Source organism: Pseudonaja textilis, chromosome 3, assembly GCF_049901715.1.
Source record: "Pseudonaja textilis isolate UNSWEBS1 chromosome 3, rPseTex1.2, whole genome shotgun sequence".
NCBI lineage: Eukaryota > Metazoa > Chordata > Lepidosauria > Squamata > Elapidae > Pseudonaja > Pseudonaja textilis.
Window position 1 is genome coordinate 65,584,031 of NC_141992.1, and position 22,276 is coordinate 65,606,306.

At 37.7% G+C, this 22,276-nt stretch overlaps 1 protein-coding gene and 1 long non-coding RNA gene across 13 annotated transcripts in view; one reads left to right on the forward strand and one right to left on the reverse strand.

Moving 5' to 3' along the window:
* The window catches only part of NFIA (nuclear factor I A), a 485,231-nt gene that overhangs the window by 210,804 nt on the left and 252,151 nt on the right, over window positions 1-22,276 (forward strand). The window lies entirely within an intron of this gene.
* Window positions 17,635-22,276, reverse strand: part of LOC148126149 (uncharacterized) — a 38,440-nt gene continuing 33,798 nt past the window's right edge. The window contains exon 4 of the long non-coding RNA XR_015742888.1: window positions 17,635-17,757. This is a non-coding gene — a long non-coding RNA (uncharacterized LOC148126149). The remainder of the gene's footprint in view (window positions 17,758-22,276) is intronic.

The following is a 22,276-nucleotide window of genomic DNA, read 5'->3' on the forward strand; positions in this document are numbered from 1 at the left end:
AAACCTGAGCTTGATTCAGTTATATCATCTATATTAATATTACACAAAGACACATTTAAAAGCACATTTTGTCCTGAAAGAGTAGCTAAATTGATTACACACTCTTTTATGAACAAGAGAATTGTTAGTTTACTTGAAAAACATGCAACTGCAAAGATGGTTTCAGCCTTACTAGGTAAAGCCGACCTGGAAATCAGCTGTTATGACCCAGGTGGGCAAGGCAAGGCAAGGCATGCCTCTAGAGAGTTCTTTATTTCTCTTAACAAATGTTCCAGCCAATGGCCCTCAAACAACTGGTAAGACTACCCTGAAGGCAGCCATCCTCAGTCTCCCAAACACAGCCCAGGTAGTACAAAGAAAGCCCACAGAGTAGGAGCACGCTCACAGGGCAAGGTCCAGGGTTCCAAGTCCAATCCAAGTCCAGGCACAAGACAAGGGCAGTCCTCAGGACAAGATGCAATTCCAAAAATACCGTATAGCATAGGCCAAACATGGGCCACAAGAGAAGGGCTAGGTCAAAAACAAAAGGCAAAGAGCAATCTTCTAAGCGAGGCAAGGCAAACAGTAACAGACACAGGTCAAAGCGAGCGGAGTGTAAGCCAAAGCAAACAATTGTTTCTGGCAAAGACTTAACTCCCCATGGCTACTCCTTAAGTTACTCCCCTCCAGGTGTTCCTTGTGAGGAGGGGTCGGGCAACATCCTCCCGAGTAGCCTTATAGCCCTTCTCTGGGCTTGCCTATGCTTCACTCTCCTTGCCCTTGGATCGAGTGGAGTGGATAGCTGCTCCACATCAGAGATCGGATGCCTATTTGCACCACTTTCCCCCTATCTTCAGGCAGGTCGACCACCTCCCCCAATGCCTGAAGGGCTCAGGAGGGCATTGTTCTCAGCCCCGTCTTGCCTTCCCTGTTGGATGGTCCCAGTTCCAATTCAATCCTCCTCCGAACCAGGCTCTGATGGGGCCATGACATCAACTCCAAAGGAAGGCTAAAACTACTTTATTGAAATTGGGTATATAGTAATCATATAAACTGGCAAGCTTGATTGTGCTGTACCTCGTCCTTATTTTTATACAGTTAATCAGGGAAGTGTCTGCCTAAGTTACCTCTAAATGTTGTTTCCTTGCTCTGGGCTTAAAGGTTTCCAGCCCTTTTTACCTAGGTAATGGCTCCTGCATATTCCCAACCTTATCCTCTAGTGGTAGAGTAATACCCTGGCTTTTCTAAGAAGGACAATTGTGCTTGGGTTTCTACGTGATATTCTAAAAGACTATTCACAGGGTTAAAAGCAATAATAACTCGGGAGTATGCAGTCATGGAAATTTCCATACATTGTTTCAGCCTAATGACCATTAACATCAATGGTACGGTAGCATGCTATGTCATTTGTCCCTTCTTCAGAATAAACATCTGAAAAAAAGAAATTTAAAGACACTTTGCAAGGTGAAATAAAATTGTGGGACTCCTGAAGGAAACTTTGCAGTGATTCAGCATTCAGAACAATCTGTGCAAGACAGAAAGTAAGAACAAGTCCATCTATAGTTGTCAAGCCAGGCAGCTGCACTGGCAATATGCTCATATTCAAAGCTTTGAGAAAAAGTGGGCTTTTGATGTGTATTTATTAACTATTATTTATTAATTAAATTAATTAAATTCATTGTTCGCCAAGCTTACCACAGGTAACTCTTTATTATGCCTCATGTGTATCCATGTATGTGTTTCCTGTGACCCAGCCGGCTGGCATTTCCTTTGCAAGAAATATTCTGGATTATGTTATACAAATTACAAGGTAGGAATGTAGGGACATGAAAGTTTATGTGAAAATAACTCTGAACATCAAATCAGGTCTTCAACAAGGCTTTGTTTGTAGGCGTTTTGAGTCATTTTGGATGCTCTGCATCTTCAGGGACCTGGTGCCACTGATGGAAGATGTCTTCATTTGCCACAAGTTCCATGTTAACAAAACAGAAGAATTAACTTGGACTAGAAGGAATGGCTGAAAAGAAAATGACAAAAGAATAAGCACAGCACTCAAAAGTAAAACCAGACAGGTCAGACTGGATTACAATAGGTGGATGGGATCTAGCTGATGGAGAATAGACTGAAAAATAAAGGTCTGTTTGAGCAAGAGGTTGGTTTTGTTGACCAAGAATCCATTTTACAGAGAATCATATGATGAGTGCAGTTGGAAAACAAACTTAGGAATATGTTTTTCAGTAAAAGTTGGCCCAGTCCAGAAAACTTTGAATGTCCTAATTCAGTAGTGTGCCGGTCACAATCTGAAGACCGAGATTTAACCTTAGCTGAATACAGCTGAATGATTCCAAAGAAAATACAGTAGTTCAAATCAACAAATGCAGGAGGATCAAAGTCACACTCCCCCAGCTTGGCATAGACTTTGTGCTCATACAGAAGTTGCAGTGCTAACTCTCTTCCATGTAGAGAGTGGAATTCTCCAGCACAAATAAGCAAAGGGTCCAAACAAACCTACCCAAAAGTTTTCAAAGATCAGGAATGTTATATTAATAAATGAATCAATCACTGAGAACAAGACACAATTTCCCAAGTTGTATATTTAAACTTTCCGTGCCAGGGATCAAAGGCTGTTACACATGCATGGCCTTGTTTCATGTAAATCTGATCCAGCTTGGCAAAAATGGATGATTTCTCTACTATTGCAAGACTTTCAATATGAGTGAAAGAAATTCCTAATACTACAACATTCAGGAGCTGGTATTTGTGGACTATAGGAAAGATTCCATCCCTTTTCTCCAAAAAGATAGGAGCAGTTTTAGTGTGAGAAGGATGGTGAGATGAACCTTTTCTACTTATTTTCCACTTTTCTTTTATGAAGGCTGACTTTATCGTTGATGTTGAGCAGTAGTGCATTGTAGGAATCTGAACTCCAGCAGTGAGCTTAATAGAACAGTCACACTGGTAGATACACTGATGTTGTAGAGGTAAAGTCCTGTGGCTAAAAGTGCTTCAGTCCCAGAAGGTCAGATCTAGAACATTTGGGACACTTGGAGCAAAATATTATCTTTCCCACACAAGTATGGTGCTTGGTTAATGATCCAGAAGAGGGGTGTTAGCAGGGCATTCGCATGTGACCAGATTCTCCACAGTATAAATGTGTATTTTGCATGTATTGATGCAGCTTTTCTCCTTCAGAAAATTGAGCTGTGCTAATGCCCAGCTGCATTATGCAGGTGCATTATGCGCTAATGCCCAACTGCAAGGATGCAGTGGCTCAGTGGCTAAGACGCTGGGCTTGTTGATCAGAAAGGTTGGCAGTTCGAATCCCTACACCGTGTAACAGAGTGAGCTCCCGTTGCTTGTCCCAGCTTCTGCCAACCTAACAGTTTGAAAGCATGTAAAAATGCAAGTGGAAAAATAGGGACCACTTTGGTGGGAAGGTAAAAGTGTTCCGTGCGGTTTCGGTGTTTAGTCATGCTGGCCACATGACCATGGAGACATCTTCGGACAGTGCTGGCTCTTCAATTTGATGGTATCATGAAAGATTGCTGTCAGGAATATCATGAAATGGGCATAGTTGCCCTTAGATTTTCTCTTTATTGCAAGACTTCCCATTTTGTAGTCATTGGTTTAATTATAAATCCTACCCAAGATGAATTATGGTAAGTTATATATTGAGTAAGTTAAATTATAAATGTACAAGGATTTCTCTCATACTTGCCATTAGAGAATAGGTATTTTGTTGTGGTTGGATGACTTCTGTTGCAATATCAGTGGCTAGTGACTATTTTTCCAGGAGCAGAACTATAATTACTTATTGCTGGGCTAACTGTTTCATTGTCTGTATTAATACATTGATTCTGTTACTGGACAAAATTTTGATGACTGGTCGGCATGCAATCAAAAGTTTCTCTAGGCCAGGGGTATCAAATTCAAGGCCCACAGGCTAGATTCGGCCTGTGGGGTACTCAAATCCAGCCCGTGGGGCCAGCCTGGAAATAACAAGGCCTCTGGTGGCTAAAATGGGCTCCACGTCTTTTTCACCCTCCATGGCCTCCTGCAGCACTCTGCCAGCTGAAACTGACCCGAAAAATGGACCAAAATGTGCCCAAAATGGCTGAAAAATGGCCTGAAAATGGGCCACATAGCCCATTTTCAGCCAAGAGAGTGCTGCAGGGGGCCATGAAGGGCAAAAATGAGGCATAAGGGGCTGTGCACGGATCCCCAAGATCCATTTTGGCCGACAAGGTGCTTCAGGAGGCATCCCTCCCACCCCCCTGATGCCCCCATACTGCCCCCACCCCCCCACTCATCGCCAGCCTGCAGAGGAGAACTACAATGTTGATCCAGCCCTCAAAGAAATCCAATTTGATACCCCTGCTCTAGACTTTGCTTAATCTCAGGTCAGAAGGTGGGCTGTCATCTCATTGTGTTGGAAGTAATGAGATGCTGAACTAGCTGTCAAGGTGTTATGCCAAACAAGGCTATAAAACTCTTTTAGCTGCATATTCTCAACAAAGCAGAAGAATATGAAATAAGTTTCTTTTCTGCAAAGAATTAAGAAGCTATATGTACAAAACTCTATGTACAGCAGCACAGATTGAAGTTGTGTGTATACATATATGCATGTATGTATATGTGTATATGTATCTGTATCTATCTATCTTAATCTCTGTCTCTGTCTCAGTCTCTGTCTCTGTCTCTATGGCAGTTCTAGTGTTCAAATCCTGGCCTAGTTGCTTTTTTGAGCCAACAGACCTTTGACAACCGTCCCTTCCTCAGCCTTGAAGTTCTCTGTCATTTGTCCCCACTTGTTTTTTGTCCTATGAATCAGAGACCTTCAATATCCATTTCACTTAGGGAATGATTAGATTGGACTTGTCATTTGGAACAAGACATTTCTTTTCATGCTCTGTGCTATTTGCTCTACAGTAATAATGTTTGAAACTTAAAGAAATTATGTTTTCATGTGTAAAGTTTATAAGTATAGAAGAAAGTACTATACAAATCAGCTTATCCAGCAGCAATTCAACATGATGTAGTGAAGGAAGAATAGCTTCTAATCAATTCCACCGCTGATTTTCCCTAATACTGGGTAGATGCTAGACATTAGGTGAAGGCTTTCTCACTAGAAAAGAAAATTGCCCAAAGATAGTTATACAAAATTTAAAGATGGATGTACACTGCTATTGAATGGATATATCTTTGAGAGGAAGAGAACACAGAATTCTGTAGTGGGAACAATTGGAGCTTGTTGGATATGAACCTGCTCTGCAATTGTTTTTGAAGAACATGTCATTTCTCAAAGGAAGGTGGATATATAAATTAATTTTCTATGGAGGAAGTTAACTGGTCTGTACAAAATGTTATTGTCTTTGAAATCCCCAGTGGATGTTTGGAATAGAGCCACAGAATGCTATCACAAAAGCAGATGACAGTTACATGTTTTCAAAAGCTGAAAGGTTTCCTAAAGTCCATACCAGAATATTTTCAAGTCATAATAGGTAATAAACATACGGTATCCTCAACTGTATGTTTATTGCAATTACACTTTTCTTCTGAAGTTGCAGCATTACAAAAAGTATCATTGGTTGGAAAAAAACTTAATCTGGGGTTGTACCACTAACTTCAGTGAGGTTGCATAAAATAGTTTGCTCCAAATTGGTATTTTGTAATAATTGCCATTGGCTATATGGCTGAGAACTTTGGAAATTATAATTACACATATGAGGAGGAAGTGATCTTGGCTTATTGTGTAATGACGTATGGCAAGAAGCAAAATGACTATATGAACAACGATGGAGAAATACTGAAATACCCACAATGTAAACAATGCAAAATTAGCAGAAATGGCAAGTCTGTTTGGTATGTTCAGGGATTTTTTTTTTAAAAAGTACTATTATACTCAAAACCTTAATGGACTTTTTGATGAAAAGGTGGGGGAGAAGGTGATTTTTCTATTTCTTGTTTGAAAAAAGAGTTGAATATGGGACAGAAGGGGCATTTATAATGTAATCTTAAAAGGAAGAGGAATACCAATTACCAAATAACAGAGTAGAAAGGGACTTTGGAGGTCTTCTAGTCCAATCCCTGGATCAAGCAGGAGACCCTATATCCTTCTGGACAAATTAATACTTCAGCTTCAACCATAACAATACAAGAACACACAATAGATACAAACTCAAGGTTAACCGCACCAAACTTGATTGCAGGAAATATGACTTCAGCAACAGAGTGGTCAGTGTCCGGAATACTCTACCTGACTCTGTGATTTCTTCCCCAAACCCCAAAAACTTTAACCTTAGACTGTCTACTATTGACCTCACCCCTTTCCTAAGAGGCCTGTAGGGGATGTGCATAAGCGCACCAATTGTGCCTACCGTCCCTGTCCTATTGTTTCTTTTTATTTTTCTTATACGTATCCATCTCATGTATTCATAACTATGTTTATGCTTATACCTGTTATCCTATAAGCGATTGACAAATCAAATAAATAAATAAAATAAATAAATAGTTGTCCAATCTCTTTTTTAAAAAGTTATTGCTAAGAAGATTGCAGCTTTATCCTTTTCCCCCCAGCTGTATTGCTTTTTGCACATTTACTGTTGTTTTGTTTTTTTATATATATAATGTTTCTTCGTATGTTTTCATGTTTCTCTATTAAAAAAACTTCAATAAATATATGTATAAGAATCGGATATGGCAAGAGAACAATTTAATTTATGTTACTCACATTCAGAACTTTAAGTGATGTATGTTATCAGATCTGAAACAACGTATTTATTATAGCAAAGGGAAGGAAAATAACCTATATTTTTGCAGGGCTCCTTCCTGCTTTCTTTCTTTCTTTTTTGAAAAGACCAAGCTGTTCTTTTTGTTACAACTTGGGAAAGCTCTGTTAACAGTTAAAAATGCAACATTATCTGCATTCGTGTTATTGCCAACAGGGTTTTGGGATTTTTCTCAGAAAATTCACACAACTGGTGTTTTGTTGAGTTGTCCAATGTTTTCCTTATTCTTAATATCATTTTTTTCAACTAGCTAAAAAACAAAACCTTATATTATTATCAATGTAAATACTATATATGGGATATAATACTAAGTTATTTCTCTCAATAACTTAAGACTGTGGATGTCTACATCAGGTTTGTCAAATCTGTGGCCTATTGGCCACATATAACCCTGGACAACTAGTAATACAGTCCCACAGATACTCCAGGTGAGGCTTCATTATGAATTTGTATAAGAACATAATTTGATTCTTAATTATTCCAAGCTCAGAATTTACATTTGACATCAATTACATTTTGGGGTGACATTTCCATTGAACTGCCCATCATAACTCCAAATTTCCTTCTTTTGTCCATCAACACTCATATACCATTGATGTATAAATGAAGTTTGTAATTTCTTTGCCACTAGGCATATTAAACTTCTTTTTTTTTTTAATTTGGAAAACTGTTGATCTAATTTAGAGAAATCCTTTCGGTGCTGTTCAATTCTGCCCTTAATTTTATCACTCTGAATATAGTTTGTTAACATCTATCAGCCTAGCTAAGCTTCAGTGCTTGCTTAGTCCTAGCACTGAATAATTGGAGACTTCACTCTGGATATTTACACCAGTAACATTTCACATTTACTGTATTCTCTGACTCATGTCCACTGTTATTTAATCAGTTAGTGTTCAGGAAAACATTTGTCTTATCTCACTGAAACTAAGGTTGCTCAGTAAGTAGCCTTTGGTTAGATTTTGAGGATACAGTGCCTATTAGGAGTCCCTTGTCCATCTGCTTGCTAGCACCTTACAAGAAAATTAGGTTGATGAAACAATTATTTTTGCTAGATGCACATTTCAGCAAACTTTTCAACCACTTTTACCAGAACAGCTGTTGTAAAGGTTTTGTGGATAGGTGGGACATGATTTTAACTCACAGCACACCAGACACCTCCTATGAATTTTTCTTCTCCTTTATTAACTCTGTAAACATGTGAAGCACTTAAGATTTCGAACATCAGATATAATAAAGGCACTAAAATTCTTTCCCCATTCTTCTATGAGCAATAAGGAAAGGGCATAAACAGGTTTCATTTATATATATCTGCCCAAGTAATTAGAAGCTTTCTCTCTCCTTTATATGTAAGCAAGTTACTTCCATATTATATACTTTTACCTAAGTATTATGTAAAGGATAGTTCTACTTGCTGGCTTTCTCTTTCAGCATGGCATTACTTCTCCCCCTATCTTCTTCAGCTTTCTTCAGCTTTCTATGAGAGTTGGCTGTGATGTGTAGACCTGTTTTTGTGTTTTGACCTCCAGTGGGTTTTCTGTAGAGTCTCTGCTTATCTCCAGTTCACGAGTTCTGTACCTGATTTTCCTGGAACAACAGTGTTTCAATGTTTTATTTGCAACTATTACATTTATCATTCTTCTCAGCATTCCCCCCCACTCACACGCCTCCACTTTTTTCCTTGCCAGCACACAGCACCAGTACTCTTCTACTCCCTGGACTTGCTACATATCTGTTGAGTAAATGAATGTCAGGATAGCAGAGCGCCATGGGAGAATGAGTTACCTCACATGACCTATAACAGTGTTTCTCAACCTCAACAGGTTTTAAGATGCACTGTATGGACCTCAGCTTTCAGAATTCCACAGCTAGCATGGCATATTTCCAACTCCGGGAATTTTAAGTCGATGCATGTTAAATTTGCTGAGGTTGAGAAATATTGGCTTAATATTCTCTTTGAAAAAGGAAATCATGTTAGCTGTTTTCTAGTCCTCAGGAACAGTTGCCCACATTAAAGAAAAATTGCATATTTTTAATGAAAACAATGGTAATTCAATTTTTTAGTTGTTCAAAAGCTTTAAGTGAATTTATGTTTATTTTTAATTTATAAGGGGGGGAGGGAGATGTGTGTAGTTTTCTCCACAAAAGCCACACCATAATTCTGTGATCATTGGCATTAGTGCTATCCTGCAAATATAAACATCTTTGTAAACATTGCCTGACTTAACAGAATTTGTACAGAGCATTATGGTGTGTACTTTATGTTTGCTTTTACTTTTATTAATAATTATAGATTTATGTATTTTACTGTAGTTTTGTCTAAAGGCCACAATAAAAGTTTTGATTTGATTTGTATGGGTGAGAGGAAAGAGGATTGGCACAATGGATATCTTCGTTCATTCATTCATCTCTCTAAAAAAGCTCTTATTCTTCAATTTTACTGTCATGATGCATGAAATATAGGAACTTTTCAGTGGCAAACTGACCCAAGTTTTCAGTGGCAAACTGAACCAAATTCTTTCTACACTGTTACAGCTATAGAACCACATATGGTAAACTGTTGCACCTGAAGGATCCCAGTAGGAATAGTCTCAACACCCTTGTTCTTTTCCATTGCTACAGTTAGCTAGATTGTGAAATAGAGTGATGCTATTTAATGCCAGCTTGGTCTGTTGTAAGATCTTCCTGATCCATACTTTGGATGGCTTGTGTTACCAAAACCTTGGTGGGAAGAAGGAGGTTTCCTCCTCTCAGAAATCTGCGCCACCTGAGTTTCATATATTTAACATCAGAGGTTACTGTTATCTTAGGAAGTTTCCCAAAGTGGGCTATGGGATAGTGTCATTGGTTGAGACTATGGATTTCAGTGGACCAAAGAGGCATCTAGGGTGATGTAATGGGTTGCTTTGAAGTAGCTTCTCCAAGTTTGTCTGTTCATTATAGTCCCGTGATTTAATGAGAGGCTCAAAGAGATAAAGCATCTGGGAAAATGCGTGGGGAAGCTCAGGATGAAGAGCTAGTTTGAGTCTGACTGGACACTGAAAAGAGCTTAACACAGTGGCAATTTAAGTGACAAAAAACAAACTTTATTACTTCTATCATGGCTTGTTTCTTTTATGGAAGGATCTTTGCCAAAACTAACTGAAAGTCTGTTGTGAAACATTTTCACAGTATTTGGCAAACAAAACCCCTTATATATAAGATGAACTGAATTTCATCTGGCCAGTGTCAATGAAGTTGGCTAGGTAAAGTGATTGAGGAATTGTTTGTGATTTCCATAGAAGTGAATTAGCTTTATAGTTGGATAAGGCCTTTCATAAGGAAGCAAGAAGTAGGATTTAATCAACAAACAATACAATATCGGGGGGGGGGGGAGAGTTGTCCATCATATATGAAAGCAATGGTGACATATCTGCTGCTCAAGAAGCCTTCCCTCCGCCAAACTGTTTTGGACAATTTAAATATGTTTTCTATCTTTTTTCTTGGAAGGGTTGTGGAGAAGATATCCTTGAAGAAATGGATTCTTCATTATTTTGACCTTTAACCATCAAGGTTCAGGCTGGGATGCAGCATATGATTTTTATTAATCATGCTTAACTTGCACGTCATTAGGCAAGGGGCAACTGTCCTGGTCCTCCTCAATATCTCAGCAGCTTTTGATACCATTGATCATGGAACCTTTTTTGATCCACCTCTGAGGGATTGGATTGGGGGTACTGCTTTACAGTGCTTGTTGAATATCTTACCTATTTTTCTTTCTCTGTTAAAACTTACTGTTACTAATATAAGTAATAGGAGGGCACTAAGTATAGAAAAAAAAACCTCACGAGTCTATAAAAACATTCCAGAAGGTTTAGAATATAGATAAAATATGGACACAAGGCCTGCATACACAATAGGGAGGTTTTTTCCCAGACTCATTCTTGGCAAACAGGCCTGCTAACAGGATATCCTTGTGTATACCTCAAGTTCTAGGAACCATTTTTATAGTTAACCTTAAAAGGCCTCACCCACAATGCTTTCTTTTATTGTTGAAGTCACAAACAGATGTGAATGGTTTTGATAGAATTCTTACAAAACAGGGGCTTAAGTATTCGATTTGGATTGATTTGGTGCCATGCCAAATTAAGAACACTATTGAAATTATAAACATACCCAGCTTTAGCTGGTATAATATTTGTAGAGTAAAACAAAAAAAGGATGAAAACATAGGAATAAGGAATGTATTTCTTCCACTATCCCTGATGAAGTCTTTTTCTTTTTTACATGTACAAAATTGGAATGGACAGACTGGCTTTTATACTGATGATGTACAAATACTCTACTGTAAGCTATATTTGTTTCCCTCCATAAGCTTATACAGATTTAACCCCTGTCTAATATAGTAGTTGATGTGTGAATTATGAAAGGAAGAGACTTTTCACAGGACCTTTAGGGCAATTCTAATAAAGAACCAAAAATAAAAGTGTTAAAAGTATGTGTGTATAAGTTGTATTTAATGGTTGCATTGATTGATTGAGTATCTGATTGAAATTCTTTTTATTTTTGCAGTGGGACATGATATAAAACTTTTGCCAGCTGCTTTATAAGCCTGATGGTCTTTGTTAACTTTAGCAAACTTAAAATTAATACAAACTTTTTTTATACATAATTATATATCTGACTGCATTGGGACTGTTTGACCACTTCTGTTTTCAATTAGTAAATGGAAAAAAATATGGGGTTTTAGAAAAAATTACTCTATCTTGTTCAAGATTCACTACTTTTCCCATTTCCAGCTACTTATTCACAATACACTTTTCACTAGTTTGATATTCCTAAATTATAATGTGACTTATTTAGCTCTTGGTTTAATGTGGTATACTGTAAATCTATCCCAGGATATAAAGTGAATTCTCTCTTTTGGGTCAAGATACCATTCTGTGAAGCCATAATTTGTTACTGATTAATAATAACTAAACTTAATCATGATTTGATTTTTTGTCTTCACCATAAATCTAGTTCTGGTATTCCAGCAGAGCGTCCAGGGCCACAATTTTGTCTTTAAATACTTTGCTTGATACCTATCAATTTAATGGGTATGAATTTAATCAAAGGAAGTGATGTGGCCAGCAATGTCCAGTTGGCTTTCTTTCACACCTTTGTGCACTGACATTCTGTTTACAGCTCAGTGAGCTGGAGTTGTCTATCTGCTGTGAGCAAAGATGCAAAAATCTAGGCAGCCAGTAGATATTGATGTCTAAAAAAAAACCAGTGACTGCTGCAGAGGTCAGAAAGCAGGCTTCTCATCACTTGGCGCCATTAGCAAATTCCACTCTACACTTGCGGTCCTTTTTTAAATTGCTAATATAGACCTACATGGCAAAACCAAAATATTTAGTGAAATTATTTGGCTTAATAAACCGGATCAGATGAGACTCCAAAAACTCTTATAAATATACTTGAGAATCCTTACTATCTTAACTGCTTTGTCTCTGCTGTTAGAATTTAATAACATACGTACATAGTTTCCTCTCCAGCATTAGACTATAAACAAGGATAATTGAAGCTCCCACTTTAAGTTTTCGATTAGAAGCTTAAACCCTGCACCTCCTCCAAAAAGAAAAAGAAACAGGAGCATCCACATCTTTGACAAATGGCATCTGCATTAGTTTAATAGCTGCACGTATCTTGTAATTGAAAAGGCCACAGCGTGTTTTTTTTTTTAAATAATGTGTTAAAGAGGCAGAAATAAAAGATTGAACTGTTTTGTTTTTGAGTTTATCCACCCAGGGATTTCTTACAGAGCAGTGCTTGTCTGCAACTTGAATTCACAGCTAAAGCAGTAGGTAATAATTAAGGATGGCTAAACAATTGTACGCCACCATAGAAAGAAGCCTTGGTTGTGGAGCATTATTCCATGTTTCCTTAATCCTCATCATCTTTCCAAAACTTTATGGGTAGGTGAGATAAATGTCCAAAGGGCATTGTAAAATGGTATAAATGCCACCTGCATGACAGTAAGTTGATAGAGGCTCGCTGTGAGGCTGATTACACTTGCATACTACTGAAATTGATGAGCTTCTTCCACACTGATTACCATGGCCTAAAGAAACAGAATATCCTGTAATAACTTCATGGGTATTTAGAAAGTGCAAAACAACCTTTTGGAGCCAAAGATTGTATTTATATTTGGAAATCTTGGGGCTGGGATTGTTCAGAACATGGCTGCTGCGGGTAGCATGGGCAGGCACAAAAGTCTCCTTCAGTAGAAAATAAATATTTCTTCCAGCTCATTCCTGCCCTTTCTCCTCTTGATGCTCCATATCATCTCAGCTTGCCTTTGACAGCTTTTTTGACAGAACGAAACATGTCCAACCACCTGTCATTATTCATAAGACTGCTGATGGGATCTCTGTGGGATGCAGAGGAATTCTTGTAAGTGCTTAGAAGCCATTGTTTTGTTCTACAACATGCAAGTTTCCTACTTATAATTTTTAATGAAAAGAAATAAATATAAACGTAGATAGGAGCAGGAGCCAATCGAGCATAAAGGATGTATCTGCAGAGTCACTGGAACTGAATTCAGTCATGTTTGTTTGTTTATTGGGCAAATTCATATAACCACTGAACACACGTAGGTACTCTGGGCAGCTTATAAAGTTACAAATACAAAAAATAACAGAAGAATAACAACAGAAATATAGGCATTCCTCAAAGTTATAATGGCCCGTAAAGCACCCCCATCTGTTGAAAAATGATTGTGGTTCTTCATGGAACATGAGGCCGCATGTTGGATGGATCAGTTTTATGAACTTTGGTCACGTGACTGCGGTCTGTTTTGATGATTTCTGACAAAAAAACAAAAGAAAAACACTCAACCATTGGACAGAAACTGCTATGAAAAGGCCATAAAATTATTTCTGGTCATGTGAGTAACTTAAATTATGACCATAAGAATTTACCACTGGTTTTCTGTTCCTAATTCTCTTCCCATAAGTCAAGGGCTACCTGTAATTAAAAATAACATTAAAAACTATAAAAAAAACCATCTGTGTCATAGCACACCCAGTTTCCTTAGAAATACAGCTTTCAAGCATAAGAAGTAAGGAGCCAGAATTATTGGTCTTGAGCCTGGTGACAAAGACGATGAAGAACACTAGACACAAGATGCAAGTTTTATTTCTTTTTATTAAAGCATTCCAATGCTAGGAACCCCAAACAATAGAATTAAGAAAGTTTTATATATTTTCACTAAAGCAGAAGGCATGATAACGTGAATATATAAAACAAATCATCTAGTACAGGGGTCTCCAACTGTGGCAACTTTAAGACCTGTGGACTTCAATTCCCAGAATTGCCCAGCCAGCTCTGTGGAATTGAAGTCCAAAATCTTAAAGTTTCCAAGGTTGGAGACCCCTGATCTAGTATACATTTTAGTAATGATCTAACAATTGTCCTATCTGATACCCATTCTATTTTCTCCAGGCCATACCTATTCCTAAATTCTAGCTGAGGTATGCAAGATGTCTAATTCTTTGTTACAATTATCTGTCCTCTAACCACCTGGAATTGATACTAGCGTTAAATGGGCATGTTCTCTGTGAATAAACATTCTTTGCTCTTGCCAGACAGACTCCACAATTATGGGCATTCCAGGTTTTTTTTTTTCTTCAACTGCATGCCGTAGCCTTGCTTTGATTTAGCAGGCAGCCCATTAGAATGGTTCAAATTACCTCAGGTTTATTGCATGCTAATACTCTTTACAAGAACTACTAACGGTCAAAGGAAATTGGAGGTAAATAAGGGCCAACAGAGTTCATGGTGGGCTGGGCTTAGATCTCTTGTGGGTTCAAAGGGACTCAAAACTGATGATGTGCTTGACGCCTTCTTCAGGTTCAGCCTGGTCATCTCTTACAATGGCCACTTTGCAACTTCCATACCCCGCCTTCCTAGATCCCCAGACCAGAAGGCAAAGCCTATTCTGAAAAGCTAGAGATATTTTAACAGATAACAGATAATCAGAGTTGGAAGGGACCTTGTAGGCCATCTAGTCCAACCCCCCACCCCAGTGTGAGACCCTACACCATTTCTGACAAATGGCAGTCCAATCTCTTCTTGAAAGTCTCAAATGATGGCGCTCCCACAATTTCCAAGGGCAAGCTGTTCCATTGGTTGATTATTCTCACTGTCAGAAAGTTTCTCCTTATTTCCAGGTTAAATCTGTCCTTGTTCAGTTTCCATCCATTATTCCTTGTCTGGCCTACAGGTGCTTTAGAAAACAGCTTGACCCCTTGGCATTTAATTATAATTATATTTATAATTAAATACCAAGGGGACAATAAAGATTTCTGAACATTAAAAAAATTTGTTATTGCTATAAGTAGGAAGGGAGAGGAAAAGAACAAGATCAGGATTTGGAAGGAGCAGTCTGCCTGGAATTCAAAAGAATCTAAAGTTAAATCTTAATAAGATTTTTAAAAGAAATATTTTAACTGGAACTTTGCAACTAAATAGTAACCCCAGGAAGAGAAAGTGAAAAAAGAAGAAAGTGTGAAAAGAAACAGTTTGTGTGTATTTGGATTGCTTGGTGACTTTGGGACTTTTGGTAATTATATTTGAATGACTAAAAACAATTGGGTGGTTGTCTAAAAAAAAATCTACAATGACATCACCTGTGGATGAACTGAAAATGGAATTTAAAAAATATAAAGAAGAGGCACAAGAAGGGAAAGGCTATTTTGGCTCTATTTTCCAATTTTTAGAAATGGCGATTTGTACCTACGAGAAACTACAAGAAATGACTGTGCAACAAGAAGATTGGGACAAAGAAGAAGCCATCTTTAATGAACAAGTAACTCTATTTGGGGAAGAAAGGGGAAAGTGGGGAAAGAGAATGGAGGATTTAAGATCTAAAAAAACAGCCAAAAAAGGGAAAAATAATGTGAAAAGTGGATATAATGTTAGAAAGCAACAGAAAAGGGGAATACAGAAGAGGGAAATGGAGGTGGAGAGACAGGGGGGTAAAAAGGGGAAGAAAGGGAAAAAGAAAGGGAAGACAAGTTACAAAGGTTTGGAGCAAGATGTAAAGAAACAGGACCTATTCAGAGATAATGGGTGAAAATTTAACTTAAAAGGGGATTCTGTAAAGGTACATCAGATTGTATTGTTATATTTGTATTAGAAATAATGTTAGAAAATTGGAAACAACATATGATTAAAAAGTGGGATAAAATTGTCAGTGTAATTCAGTGAAACTATAGAATGGTAATAAGATATGGAATGGTATATAAAAATGAGCATGAACTTGAATTTGTGTCTGTACGAAGAGATGTAACCCAGGTTCAAGCTGCTTTCAAAAAAGATGTTTTATGTTTTGAGGTTTTAGGTTGTGTTTGTTTATGTTTGTTTTTAAAAATCAATAAAATTTTCAAAAAAAAGAAAAGAAAACAGCTTGACCCCTTCCTCTCTGTGGCAGCCCCTCAAATATTGGAAGACTGCTATCATGTCTCCCCTGGTCCTTGTCTTTACTAGACTAACCAAGCCCAGTTCCTGTAACTGTTCTTCATATGTTTCAGTCTCCAATCCCCTAATCATCCTGGTTGCTCTTCCCTGTTCTTTTTGAGCCATAAATCTTTGTCTAAAAGATTTAGCCAATTTGATCTCAGAATTTCCAAAGAGTGAGTCCAGTGACAGAAAAGGTTTCTGTCCTGGGTGCCATTGGATGGCATGTCCTTGTGGATGGGAGCTAGAAAATGGAGCCTAGGATTCTTGCTTGATTGGCCATTCTTTTCCTTCTTGATTAGCCCCAACCCCTCAAGAGTTTCAGGAACTTAATAAAGCTATTTTTCTTGATGAGTTTAAAAACTACCTTAACAAGGCGAATGAACTGAAGGCAAGTTAAACTGGTGTTTTAGGTCCTCATTAAAGGCCACAGCATGATGCCCAAGGTCTGCATGTGTGAGCCTGAGACACGCTGGTGTACCACAAAACATCTTGTATTTACATTTAATTAGACAAATTATATGCAACCTAGTTGATGCCCTAAGAGTGTAATCAACATTACGGTTAATAAGAAGTCTACAGACGGCAGGGGGAAAAAATGTAAACCTTGTACCAGGAAGAAAATTAACACCAGGAGCCAAACTAAAAGCTCACATGAAATCTCAGTATTGATTTGTTATAGTCTTTTTCCGGATTTTTTTTAAAAAGGTATTTATGGTGACTTCCCTTCATTCTGTTTAAGGTTTGCATGACTTGCAAGCCCATCAGACTGAAATATATTGCAAAGGAAAGTTGTGGTGGTTGTGTTTTTTATTTTCTGTGCAGCCCAGTTAATGCTGACTCATGCAGCTTCAGTGAAATACTGACTGCTTTGGTCAAGCAAACAGAGAGGGCAAGCAGTGAAGGAAAAGTCTGGGAGGAAATGTTGGATAAAACTGGTTTGGTAATATGCTACAATCTGCAGACAGAGGCAGCTTTCTCTTTGGGTTCCTGCTATTTACTAGCTGCCTGTTTATTACCATGCTTATCAGCTAAACAGCCAGCAGACATAATCTGTGGTTCATCTTTTTTTTTTAGTCCTTTTATTTTAAACAGGAGACTGCTGACAGGACATAATCCACAGCTTTTTTAAAAAATTTATTGCAGGGCTTCTGCATGTGTTATAGCTCAATCCAGCAGATAATTCAGGAACTTTTAAGTCTTTTCCTTGTTGAGCTAGACTGGTGGAGTTTTGGCTGACTTCTCATAAAAACCAAGGCTGCTTAAAGTGAACAAACAATTTTTTTCATGTCAGAAGCATGTTACTGCTTACCCAGATAACATGCTGAATGATAAATGCTTTTGATAAACTTGCATTAATTTTCACGTACTGAATGTTTTTTTTATAAATCTATTACAAAAACTTGCCTCCATGTCTGCTCAGCATCCTGTGAATTCTGTATGGATATGGATGGAAATCAAGTGTTAAACCTCAGTTCCATTCCATGGTCTCTGGGAGCTTTTGAAAGCCCTGAAAGTTAAAGGTGATATATATCACACCTGGTCCTTAGAACTTTTAGACAAAATGGAGAGAATGTTGGACATTATAATCAAGCCAACAACAAAACAAGTTCTGCCTTGCCATGTTCTCTCTTCCTTGTTTCCTATTACTTATTTCCCTTCTTTATGGTGAATTTCTCTGCTTTTTCCCATTGATTCTCCTATTGACAATGGGCTGCCAAAGAAAAATAGCTGGCAACGCTTTCTCTCCCTCTGGGTGTACTCTGTATGCACTGGGATAACTATGACTTTATAGAAACTTCAAAAGTGATAAGTCATCCATTGTGATAATCCTGTAGTGAGTTACATAAATGAATCAGCATACATTTTAGCTCCTTTATTGTCTAAAGTAGCTGGAAAAATTATTTTCATATTATTCATTTATATTTATTATTACTGTAGGTTGTACAATTAGCCAGATGTTTATGTTAGATTTGGCATTTTTATCCATCTATCCTTTCCGCCTATTTCTTATCTGGAATAGGCAGATGTTGTGTGATAATGTTAAAGGTATTGTCCCAGGAAGTAAGCAGTTTTCGGTTGGATGACAAATGACAAAATGAGTATTGCTTTGTCATGGTACATTCCATACCTTTTGAATGTGTTTCAGATCACACACATGTGCTGTATGAAACGGACACAGGGTGAATTGTGCTGCTATAACACTATGTGTTGTGTTAGTGTATACAATGATGACAAATAAAGAACTTCAATGGATGATGCCAGTGCTTGTCACCTAGCTGAGAAAATCTTGGATCGACAAGTGAAAGTTTATTACAGAATAAATTAGAATTGCAATTTTTAAAAGTTTGTTCCACTGAGGCTCAATGTGTTACTGATACATAGATAAAATGGTATGGTATATCAAACTTTATAGAAACAATACTGTATGTAGCTTCTGCTTTTTGCAACCTATAGAATAGAATAGAATAGAATAGAATAGAATAGAATAGAATAGCTTTATTAGCCAACTGATTGGACACACAAGGAATTTGTCTTGGTGTAAATACTCTCAGTATACATAAAAGAAAAGATACATTTGTTAAGAATCAAGAATCATAACATACAACACCTAATGATAGTCATAGGGTACAATCAGCAATCAAATCATACTAGGAAACAGTCAATATAAATCGTAAGGATACAAACAACAAAGTTACAGTCCTACAATCACAAGTGGGAGGGAATGGGTGATAAGGAGTGATGAGAAGATTAACAATAGTCATGCAGACTTTGTAATAGTTGGATAGTGTTGAGGGAATTATTTGTTTAGCGGAGTGATGGCTTTCAGGAAAAAACTTCTTATATCTAGTTGTTCTGGTGTGCAGTGCTCTGTAGCGTCATTTTGAGGAAGGAGTTGAAACAGTTTATGTCCAGGATGTGAGAGATCTATAAATATTTTCACAGCCCTCTTTTTGACTTGTGCAGTATACAGGTCCTCAATTGAAGGCAGGTGGGTAGTAATTGTTTTTTCTGCAGTCCTAATTATCCTCTGTGTCTGTCCTGTTGGGTTGCAGAACTAAACCAGACAGTTCTAGAGGTGATAGACTCAATAATTCCTCTGTAGAACTGTATCAGCAGCTCCTTGGGCAGTTTGAGCTTTCTGAGCTGGTGCAGAAAGAACATTCTTTATTGTACTTTTTGGATTACTTTTTGATGTTAGGTGTCCATTTTAGGTCATGTGATATAGTAGAACCTAGAAATTTGAAGGTCTCTACTGTTGATACTATATTGTCTAGTATTTGGGAGGTGGGTAGTATGGGAGGATTTCTTATAAAGGCTATCACCATTTATACGGTTTTGAGTGTGTTCACTATCAGCTTTCTTCTTGTGACCCAAGACTATGAAGGTAGTTGCTGAAAGAGAACTGCTGTGTGCAGAATGAATTTTTGAATTTCTATCTCCATAAAATATAAATGTTCTTTTGAGACACAACCAATGCCTTTAATTTATTAAGATTCATGATCTTTTTATGATGGTTCTTAAAATGTTAAAAACAAACACTTCCCTGCTTACAATCTTCCCATTTTGCTTTTATTCTGGTTTTGGTTGGAAAGTATATAATTTATTTAACAAGAGGAGTTCTTGCTAACACCAACCTAAAAAAATGCTAACTTTAATTAAAAAGTACTATTTTCCAAAGTTCCCTTTGACTTTTCGTCTTAATTTTTGAACTTTTAAGGTAAATGTTGAACATAAGTTGCAGAAGAGAATATTAATTTTCTCTTTGATGTTTTAATAAAAGTTTGCCAATTTGTACTCTCTAAGAAGGTTTCTTTGCCCAGTGCCGTATCAACATCATCAGTATCATCATCATCATCTTGTTAGTGTAGAGGGTTGGTTCTGCTTTAATTCAAATACTTTGCTTTATGATGAATTTTAATGTTTTCATTAATGAAAATATTTAATATAATGATTACATAGGGCAAAAAGTTTCTCCTAATAAGATCTTTTATTAAGTAAAATGTGATTTAACAAATATTAATGTATTACACCCTTATTAAAACTAGAAATGAGAAATTTCATATTTTAACACTGGTTGTAGCTTAACAATTATATGAACAACTGAAGATGAATTTTGTCCTTCTCCCATATCAGTTATAATGAAAGCTTCTAAAGCAGGCTTGTCCAACCTGCGGCCCAAGGGCTGCATGCGGCCCAGGTCACCTTGTAATGCGGCCCAGTGCCCACCCCAACCTTTGTGCCAGAGCCAGTGAGGAGGAGGAAGAGAAGCAGGCGCGAGGCAGGGCGAGGCGAGCGCCAGGCCAAGCAGCAACAGAAAAAGCAGGCGCCATCAGAGCGCCACCTCCTGCTGTTGCCACCACCACCATCGCCGCCGCTTCTGCCCCCACTGCCACTTCTGCCCCTGCCGTCGCTGCCGCTTCTGCCCCCGCCGCCTCCGCTTCTGCCCCTGCCACCACTGCCGCTTCTGCCCCCGCCGCCACTGCCCCCGCCGCTGCTTCTGCCCCCACCGCTGCTGCTGCTTCTGCCTTCCAGTCCTGCCTCATCCAGCCGGGCCATTTGCAGGAGGAGAGGTAGGCGCGAGGCGGGCGAGCTTTCTCCCCCCCCCCTACAAAATTTGGCCGGAAAATAAACCATGATAAAAAAACCGTGATAAAAAAACTGTGATAAAAAATAAATAATTTTTAATAAATAATTAATAATAAAAACATCTCACTAACTTCATTTCCAAATAAATTTAATATGTTAACTATGTTTTCTATGGTTTTTTTGGATGATCAGGTATTGTTACTGTTATTTTATTTTATGTGCGGCCCAAACCAAATTTTCATCTTCTAATGTGGCCCAGGGAAGGTGAAAGGTTGGACACCCCTGTTCTAAAGGGAAAATGCCTACTAAACTACACTGAATTATTTTTTATGTTATTCAGTTAAAATAAGCAATTACATTGTCCCTACTCCTATGTAAAATAAAATCATAAATATTGTTGAGGATCTGTTCCTCCTTAGTTTTTGTGGATGAGGCTTATGGTTCAGACATAGAATTAAACCATTATTTTAGCTACTGAAGTAACAACCTTGCATGTATACCCAGACCCAGGTTTGTAGATCATGACCGAAATCTAGATTAGTGCTAGTGAAAAGGGATTGTTTTGTGCTAACAGTACACCAACATTCCCCATCCTAGCCCTTCTGATATATTGGAACTGCAATTCCAAACTGCGAATTCGAATGAAATGGAATCCTAAGAGCTATTGCCTCTGTCAGTGTGTAATGTTCTAAATTGAGGAAATATATAGTAGATATTTCCAAGAAGCATATAGTATTTTTTGGTTAGTTGGTTGTTTTTATGATGGGGGTCTGCAGTTCAGGATAAAAGTTTGAACGTACATTTTAATATTTTCTTACTTTTATCATGTTTAAAAAGTACAAATTGTTGATATATTTTGAAGAGATTTATCCAAGGCTTTGAAGGACTGTATCCCTCTGGAGAAAAAAAAGAACACTCAAATTTTCCAGAGATAATGGACATAGCAAATCACAATGTCTGACATTACAAGTTGTGTCTTGCAATCTTCACCCTAACCCTAAAACCGTAACATTCTGCCAGTGAAATGTAATCAAAAAATTGTTTGTATTTGGTGATTTTAAAATCTTATTCAGCATTTTTTAACAGTGGAAAAAGGGACAGTTTGCTCTCCAAAGCTGTCATTCATTTCTAGCTTAATAACCTGCCCCTCCCCCATAACACACACAAAGAACAATTAATCAGGGCTCTAAGCACCCACACAAGGAAACAGAGACTAACCATATAATGGTTTCCTGCAGTGCGGACCTGTTTAGTGTTAGTGTTAGTTTAATATTATAATGTATTAATTGTAGTAATGTAACAGTATCTAGTTATTCATTTCCAGTTCTTGCAACGAAGATACATAAGAGGGTTTGGCCATGTCATTTTTAAGTATATTGAATGTGAAAACCATTTGTTTATTTAATTAGTAAAAATGTTGTTGTGCTCTGTTGTAAATG